Source organism: Diachasmimorpha longicaudata, unplaced genomic scaffold (assembly GCF_034640455.1).
Source record: "Diachasmimorpha longicaudata isolate KC_UGA_2023 unplaced genomic scaffold, iyDiaLong2 ctg00000099.1, whole genome shotgun sequence".
In the NCBI taxonomy this organism is placed as follows: Eukaryota; Metazoa; Arthropoda; class Insecta; order Hymenoptera; family Braconidae; genus Diachasmimorpha; species Diachasmimorpha longicaudata.
This window is the reverse complement of record NW_026973919.1, coordinates 87,619-96,188: the sequence shown is the minus strand read 5'-3', so window position 1 is coordinate 96,188 and position 8,570 is coordinate 87,619.

Genomic DNA, 8,570 nt, shown 5'->3' with positions numbered 1-8,570 from the left:
TGAGGCTGATATGAGAGCAATGAACATCAGGTTCACAAACTCCACAAAATCCGACGGACAGAAACGTGTAGTCCGAAACGAAAAGAACAAACCCGAGTACCGAGGGGGGAAACAGTCAGACAAACGGGTGACGAAACCTAACACAACGATAACGTTTGCTACAGATGTGCCAAACCGGGGCACTATGCACGGGATTGTAGAACCCCCGCTCACCTAATAAAAAAACAACGTCCAACGAATAAAATCGCGACTGAAGAAAAAAGAGAAGACACAAAGAACGACCAAGAGGCGGTCGCTAGTACCAGCCAAAATTTAAACTAAAAACGAGTCCAGAAGAGCTGCGCGATCTAGGACTCGAAGACATGGGCGAGTCAAAAGCGCAGAAAAAAACAATATATAAAACGGCCCATGTAAATTTCCGCGTAATGGACATACCTCCCACCCAAGTACATCTAAAGGTAGATCGAATGAAGGGAAGGGAGGGGAAATTCTTTGTAGACACGGGAGCTGATGTCAATCTAGTACGATCAGACAAACTCAGTCCGGAATTAAGAATAAATCGTGAAGAGATAATAATTATCAAAGGGGTTACACCGGGGAAATCGAGAACGATAGGGTACGTAACTCTGAACGTAGAAGGAATCGAAGACAAATTCCATGTCGTCGATTCGAGTTTTCCCCTTTCAGAAGATGGAATGCTGGGCAGGCCATTTCTGAAAAGCAGGGCAGTCAAAATTGACTACGGGGAAGACACCCTTACAATAGGGGAGGGGATACACACATTTTTAAATACGGAATCAATTTCCCTTCCGCCTAGGACAATTAAATTAGTCTACGTCAGAGTAGGTAAATTCGACGCAGAAGTCGGTTACCTCCCGCGAAGGGACATCAAATCAGGGGTGTACTTCGGGGATGCGATAGTGAAACCTAGGGAAGGTGTAGCTTTTTCATACGCGTACAATACCCGGGAAACCGAAGAACGATTTAAAATTCCATTTGTCGACTTAGAAGAAATAGAGTCAATTGCAACGGAAGCGGAAATTAAAGCATTCAGCGAATCAGAGCGTTCGAAAAACCGGTCGGAGAGAACCAACAAAATAATGGAAATGCTCCGGCTGGAGGGTCTGGATGAGGAAGAGCAGGAAGAGGCAGAAAATTTAATAAGATATAATCCTTGGGTAGATAAACTTGATCACGAAAAACTAAAAGAAGCCAAAATACCGGGATATCAATTTAAACTAAAAGACGACGAACCCGTCGTAGTCCGACAATTCCGCCTGCCCTTCCACATCAGAGACAAATCTAAAGAAGAAATAGATACCATGCTGAAAGCCGGTATCATCGAACCCTCTGACTCACCGTATAACTCGCCAGCGTGGATGGTTGCGAAAAAACCAGGCCCCGACGGAGAGAAACGGTGGCGTATGGTAGTCGATTTTCGTCGACTAAACGAAAAAATGGTCGCGGACGCATACCCACTACCCAATATCACGGATATACTCGACCAATTAGGGGGCATGAGATACTTCTCAACATTCGATTTGGTATCCGGATTCCACCAAATCCCTCTAGCCCCGGAGAGTCGCCCCAAAACAGCCTTCTCAACCACGGGAGGACACTATCATTATACCCGAATACCAATGGGCATTGCGAACGGTCCACCAGCCTTCCAGAGGTCAATGGACGTAGTATTATCCGGACTACAGGGGGCAGGGTTATTTGTCTACATGGATGATATAGTCGTCTATGGAAAAACTTTAGAAGATCATAGAGAAAAATATAAATCGTTCGTGGACAGACTCCATGATGCACAAATGAGCCTGCAGCCCTCTAAATGTGAATTTTTAAGGGAAGAGGTAGCCTTTTTGGGGCATTGCGTCAGGCACGAGGGAATAAAACCTAACCCCAAAACAATAGAACCCATCCTAAAATATCGAAAACCTAAGGATAGGAAGGGAATTAGACAATTTATCGGATTGGCGGGGTACTATCGGAAATTCATGGAGAATTTTGCGACAAAAGCACGCCCCCTAACGGAACTCTTAAAAGAAGAGGTCCCCTTTGAATGGGGAGAAAAACAAGAAAATGCATTCACAGGAATAGCCCGAGAAATAACGTCATACCCCATACTACGACACCCAGATTTTTCTCGACCGTTCATCGTCACGACCGACGCATCAGATTATGCGGTCGGGGCAATCCTCAGCCAAGGCAAGATAGGCGAAGATCTGCCTATAAGCTATGCCTCGCGAGTAATGACAAAACCAGAAAAAAACTATACAACTACAAAAAAGGAACTCCTAGCGATAATATTCGCGATTAGGCAATTCCGACCATATTTATACGGAAGAAAATTCACCCTGATAACCGATCACCAACCACTAGTGTGGCTGAGGTCAACAAAAGACCCAGGGGCCCAATTACGTCGTTGGGCAAATGAATTAGAAGAATACGATTATGAAATCAAATATAAACCGGGAAAGTTAAATTTAAACGCGGACGCGCTATCACGAAACCCGATACCTGAGGAGACAGAAGAAGTCACTCAGGAGAAAACCGTCGCAGTCATAGCCGGAATGAACGCGCAAATTTGGGACGTAGAGGTCGGGGACGCGATATGGTACACTATCAGACCAAGTGGCCAAAGAATAGGACCATGTGTGATCGAAGAAATATGGTCAGATAACAAAGTACTGGTCATGCGCGGCGATAGACCAGATATCGCTCGGGGGGAAAACATTGTGGCAGTGAATACCCCCCCGACAGACTGGAACACAAGCGAGACCGGGATTGAAGCGGTCTCAGCTTACGTCGACATAAAGGTCGGTGATATGGTATGGCACAAGAAATTCTCACCATATCACACGGTGGGACCACACGAAGTTATCGCACTCCTTTCGCCCGACGTAATTAAAGTCAGAACAGGGAATGTCGATACACACGTGTCAAAATGCCGAGTCGTCTCAGTAAACGAAGAACCAAATAAGGGTCCTAGAACGACTTCACACGGAAGCCAAGACGCCGGTCAACCAATAGAAACCCAAGAAAACCGCCCGACAAAAAGGAAGCGAGGACGCCCACGGAAAATTCCTGTTAAATCAGGGATACGAAAACGACCCTCGAAATTACCAGCAGTTAAAAGAAAAAGAGGACGACCGCGAAAAATCCCACTTGAAGAAATATCTACAGAAGAGGAAAATATTGCAAAACGCCCAAAAAGAAACCCGCAACCCCCTCAGCCAAATGAAGAACCGGAAACAGAAAGAGAGAGCTCTAACCCCGGAAGCGAACCCGGAAGTGTATTCGACCCCACACAAGAGCCAATACCAACGTCAGATGAAGATATGGGTCGACAAAACTACCAAGAAGATAACGCAACAGCTGACGAGGAAAACGAGACGACACTCGACAACCGAAACGAGATCGACAATAGTCAAAACAGAGAACCACTGGATGACGCAAATTACGATGCATGGGAGCCGCCGACGGACGCTGATAACAGCGAGGGAGAAGACCCCCCTTTCGTCGACAACGAAGAGGCACCAGAGTATCAACTGTCTGAAGAAGAAGACAACGAGAATGTCCGACACTCTCGAATGCACGTGACGGAAGAAAAACAAAACTTCGCATTTTTTCTCCCAGCATCCGGAGAGCCGGATAACGCATGCCTTAGGGTATTAATCGAAAAGGAATGGATACAGGCGGAAGAACTGACGTCACAACGGTGTCAAACGGGAGAGGTAATTAAAATAAGGAAATCCGACAAATGGGGATTTGGCCTGGTCATTAAAGATGACTCAGAGGCAGAGGTCCTCGAGGATAACATTGAACGAACCCTAGAAATATTTCTCGAACTAATAACAGCCGAAAATATAGAAATAATAAGAATGGCACACGACTATGATTGCCTATCGGGACGATCACGAAGAACAATCAGAACGACCCTGAAGGAAAAATTACGCGGAACCAACATACAAGTAATATTATGCGCAAGATTACTCGAAGTACCGACTACGGAAGATCGCATTTCCATCGTTGAAGAAAAACATACATCAACGATAGGAGGACATAAAGGTATCACCAAAACCCTACACGGAGTGAAACTCCAATACTATTGGAAAAACATGTCCCAAACGGTCCGAGAATACGTGAACCTCTGCCAAACCTGCCAACGCAAGAAACTAACGAGGGAGAAGGCCCGCCACCCCATAATCATTACTGATACACCAATCGACGCGTTCGAGAAGGTGTCTATGGACATCTATGAGCCCTCCGGCAGGAGCCACAGGGGACATGCATACCTATTGACAATGCAGGATTGTCTAACGAAATACGCCTTAGCCGTGCCATTGAGAACGGAACGAGCGGAAGACGTAGCGCGGGCTCTCGCACGCAGATTAATATGTACATTCGGCGCGCCACAGGCCCTCTTGTCGGACAGAGGCACAAATTTTACAAGTCAGATCACCGCGGAATTTTGTAAATTATTTAGAATTCGCCACTGTCTGACTACCGCGTACCACCCCCAATCAAACGGATCCCTTGAACGCAGTCACCATGTCCTAACCGAATTTCTAAAAACCCAAATCGGAGATAGCGGAGATTGGGATAAATGGATAGATATGGCGATGTTTGCGTATAATACGAGCGTACACGAAAGCACGGGATTCACCCCTCGCGAGCTAGTTTTCGGAGTAAAACCACGCGTACCCTCAGCAAGATCGATCGAGGGAATCGGAGGCAAACCCTATCGCGTATTATTCCAAGAATTAACCGAAGGATTAAAAAGAGTACGCGAACAAGCCCGGATAAACCTCATAAAATCGAAACAAAGATCAAAAAAATATTATGACCGAAAAGTAAGGGAAATATCGCTTCAAGTAGGAGAATATGTTTGGCTCTTAAAAGAGCCCAGAACGGGAAAAAGGGACGATGATTGGAAAGGACCATACCGTATTCTGGAAATTTTAGATCACAACAACGTGAATATCCAAATGGAAAGAAGATCAAAAATTGTACACCGCGACAAACTAAAGAAAGCGCGTCTCAGGGAAACCGAAAACCGCCCCGATAACCGAAATTAGAAAAAAAACAAAACGACGAAATATTACCCGTTTTTCGGAAATTTCCGGTATATGAAAAAAAAAAAAAAAAAAAAGAGGGGTGTGACGTTTTGAGGTTTGGCTACCCCCTCTTTTGGTGCAATGGATAGCCAAACTGATTCCTATTCTTCCCAGTGTACTCACTAAGGGGTTATATATATATTTCTGGATGCTACTAGCGGTTACTAGTAGCTGGTGTATATATATATCCCCTCTTGGGACTGATGGTGATGGGACACTCCTGTGTCTTGTCCCCTTCTGCTGGGCCGTCGTGCCCCGTCCGGCTAGATCTCGGTGAGCCCTTCGGGTTCACTCTTCTAGGAGGGGTGTCTTGGTGACGGGTTGGGAACAACACTTAATAATCTCACTCGCGGAATGTATTAAATGTATATATATATATTTGATCTTAATGGTATACACTCCTTGCGCGAGTGGGTCGGTATCGCGTTATTAGATGTTTATGAGTTGGACTTGGAGCGCGGTTACGAGCAGTGGAAGACCCTGTCTGGTCTGCTGCTGGAAGGTATCTGTCTCTCTGCGAGTCTCTAAATCTCCTCCAAGTCCAAATCGCTGATCTAAGCAGTTCCATGGCTTTTTGCACCAATATTGTCTTGTGTCATCATTGACGTAAGACTCATACAGTCACACAGTATACTGGACGTGCGAAAAGCCCTGAAACTGCTTTATTTGATCCCTGCTGTGGCGTCATTTGGGTGCTGACAATGGTCTAAACATCCGTTGGATTGTTCAGTCCCTTGTCCAAATGGCGTTGCAGGGAGCAAACCGATCCTCCAAACACTGGGGCAGCTGACCACAGCGTCTCCAAGACATCGTGGGACTGCTGACCCATGTCTGGGCATCGATTTTCAAAAACGACGCATTGGCGGAGGCCAATACGTCACACTCCCCTGATAAAACTATTGCTACCCTGGTTCACAATCAGGTGGCAATAGTACTAAACTAAGAGAAACGAATTTTAATATAGTCTGTGCCTTAAGGGCCTCGGCTTATGCCAAAAGGGCTATCAACTTCCCTGCCATAAGGGCCAAAATCCCTGCTATATGAGCAAATTTAAAACTATCCCTATCGACCGGACCCTTACAGTTTTCTTATTGCTAAAGTCCTTATCAAGAACAGTATTTAACTCCTTTCGGATAAGCGTAAGAATAAGTTAGCGAGGTCGTTGATAGGTGCTTTCGGGGTTGGTTCTGCTGGTTACCATCCTCCCAGGTCGTGTTGGAGGGGTGGTCTGGAGTAAGACGTCTCCCCGTTCCAGTATGGGCTGACGATCTGCCAGCCCTGGGCTCCTGTTCGTTCCGGCGGCCCGATGATCATCGGAAGGGCCTGATATTGTTGGGTGTGCGTGACTCGATTTTGGGGAATCAGCGCAAGCTGAGTGGTGAGGGGGGCGGCTGTCTCGACTGGGCGACTTGGTTCGACAGGCTCCAAGTGTTCGTCCAGCTCCACAATCTCCGTGATGGTGGCTGTAGCCCCCGGTCGTACTCCTCGAGCGAGCGTCTTCATCGGAAGGTGTACTTCTTGGTTTGTTTTTCTCGTGCGTGATCGTCGTGGTGGCGCCTGCGGCGATGGGGTCCTGGTTCTCGGTTGGTGGGGCTCGTTCTCCCTGTTTCGAGTACCTGAACAAAACCTAACTCCCCCACATAGCGTCGCGACCTTCGACCATAGGGAGAATTTCCAACATGCCGCGGCAATCACCCCAAGAATTCCTAGCGAAATCCCCGCGTATCCTAACCCGTGTTCAACCCTCCTCAGTCTTCTGTTTGTATCCCCTTGTCTGGACAGCGCTCGGGCTTTATCGATAATGACTTGCAGCCCGAGACTGTCCCTTGTGACGCTGTCCTCGTCGTTCTGTCCAACCTGTACCGTTTGTAGTAGGCCGATATCGCCTAAGATTTCCGTCAAATTGTTCGGTCCGAGTCCGCGTATTGTCTTGTTTAGTAGGGTCGGGATGTCGAAGATGGCTCGGTCCACGAATTTTAGGTCGAACTTCGACGTCAGTTCTTGGAATGGGGTGAGGGTGACGGATCGCGATCGAATCTCGCAGTCCGGCGCTAGGGTGACTGTTCCGGTTCCCGTAATGATGATCGTGGCGGGTTCGCGTCTTGTGCATTTTACCCGTATTTCGTCTTCCGTGACGACGGAAAAAACCCATGTGTTGGAATTTCCTATTCGGGCCCAATATGTTCGGTCCATTGATTTTACCCGTACATCGCATATTTCGGAGCTCGAAAAACGGGGATTGGAGATCATTTGTACCTCACAATCCTTGTTCCCATTGACCTCGTATAGGGGTCGTGCGGTCTTGCATATAAGGCCGATCATTCCCGTTTTACAGTGGTTGATGTCTTCACTGTCAAGCTTGAGATACGTATTGGCTTCCTCCGAAATAGCGGTGTAGGGATAACTTGGCGTTATAAAGGCCACTAGAGACGTTGAGGTATTGTTAATTTTTGTCGGCAATGTCAAGTGTCTATACACGATATATTTTGTTAGCTCAAGTATCGGTATCGTGATGACGAATACGACCTTTTCCTTATGAAAATAGGCCGTCAGATCCGCGAGTTTTAATAATTCGGTGATATATGGGATTTCTAGGGGGACCGGGAACTCCGCCCCCCGATTATGTTGAATTACTTCGTTAGCCGCGTCCAGGATATTTTCTGGCGACATAATTGACGGGTGCAATTGTCCTCTTTTCGCGAATAGGATGGCGTTAATCAGCATTTGGGTGTCGAGCTCATATTCGCTCAGTTCCGCATCGAAGGCTGATATAAGGCTCGCCATTTTCCCATTAATCCCTATAGTGTCGATACGTTCGAGGATGTTTCCGATGGCTACGTAGACTGTCGCGTTCAAGGTCTTAATTTCTTTAGTTAGACCTTGAATAGTTTGGTGGATTGATTCGAATTCGGATCGAATAATGTGCGTTTGATTCGCCAGAAGGGCTAGGGTTTCCCTAGTTGTGTTCTGTAGGGATTCTATGTATTGGTCGTAATAGTCCGCGTCATCTTCGTCCATTGTCCCGAAAAGAATCTTGCTTATTTTCCCGACAAATCCGAGGACCGCTCGTTTCGATCTCTCCGGTGTTTCTGCTAACAATTCTCTCATGTGTCGATGAGTACCGTCTAATATATCGAGCCGATTAATTACCTGGTCTAATTGGTCTTCAAAATTACAATTGCCTCGTAGTTGGGTACAGATCCCTTTCATTCCCAACCAGTGTCGTGTGAGGATTTGTTTTTTGACGTGACAACGTCTTAAATTAGGTTGCGGCTGGGAGTCACTTATGAAAAAGTGTAACGCCCGGTAACGTTACGATGAGTCACCGAACGAGAGAGAGGCCCGCCGAATGCCTTGCGTCTCTCTCCCACTCAACTATGATCGGTCTCAAATAGGAGTTAGTTAAGTTTAAGTTTACATGTACAATGTTTTAGTAAACAAAATATA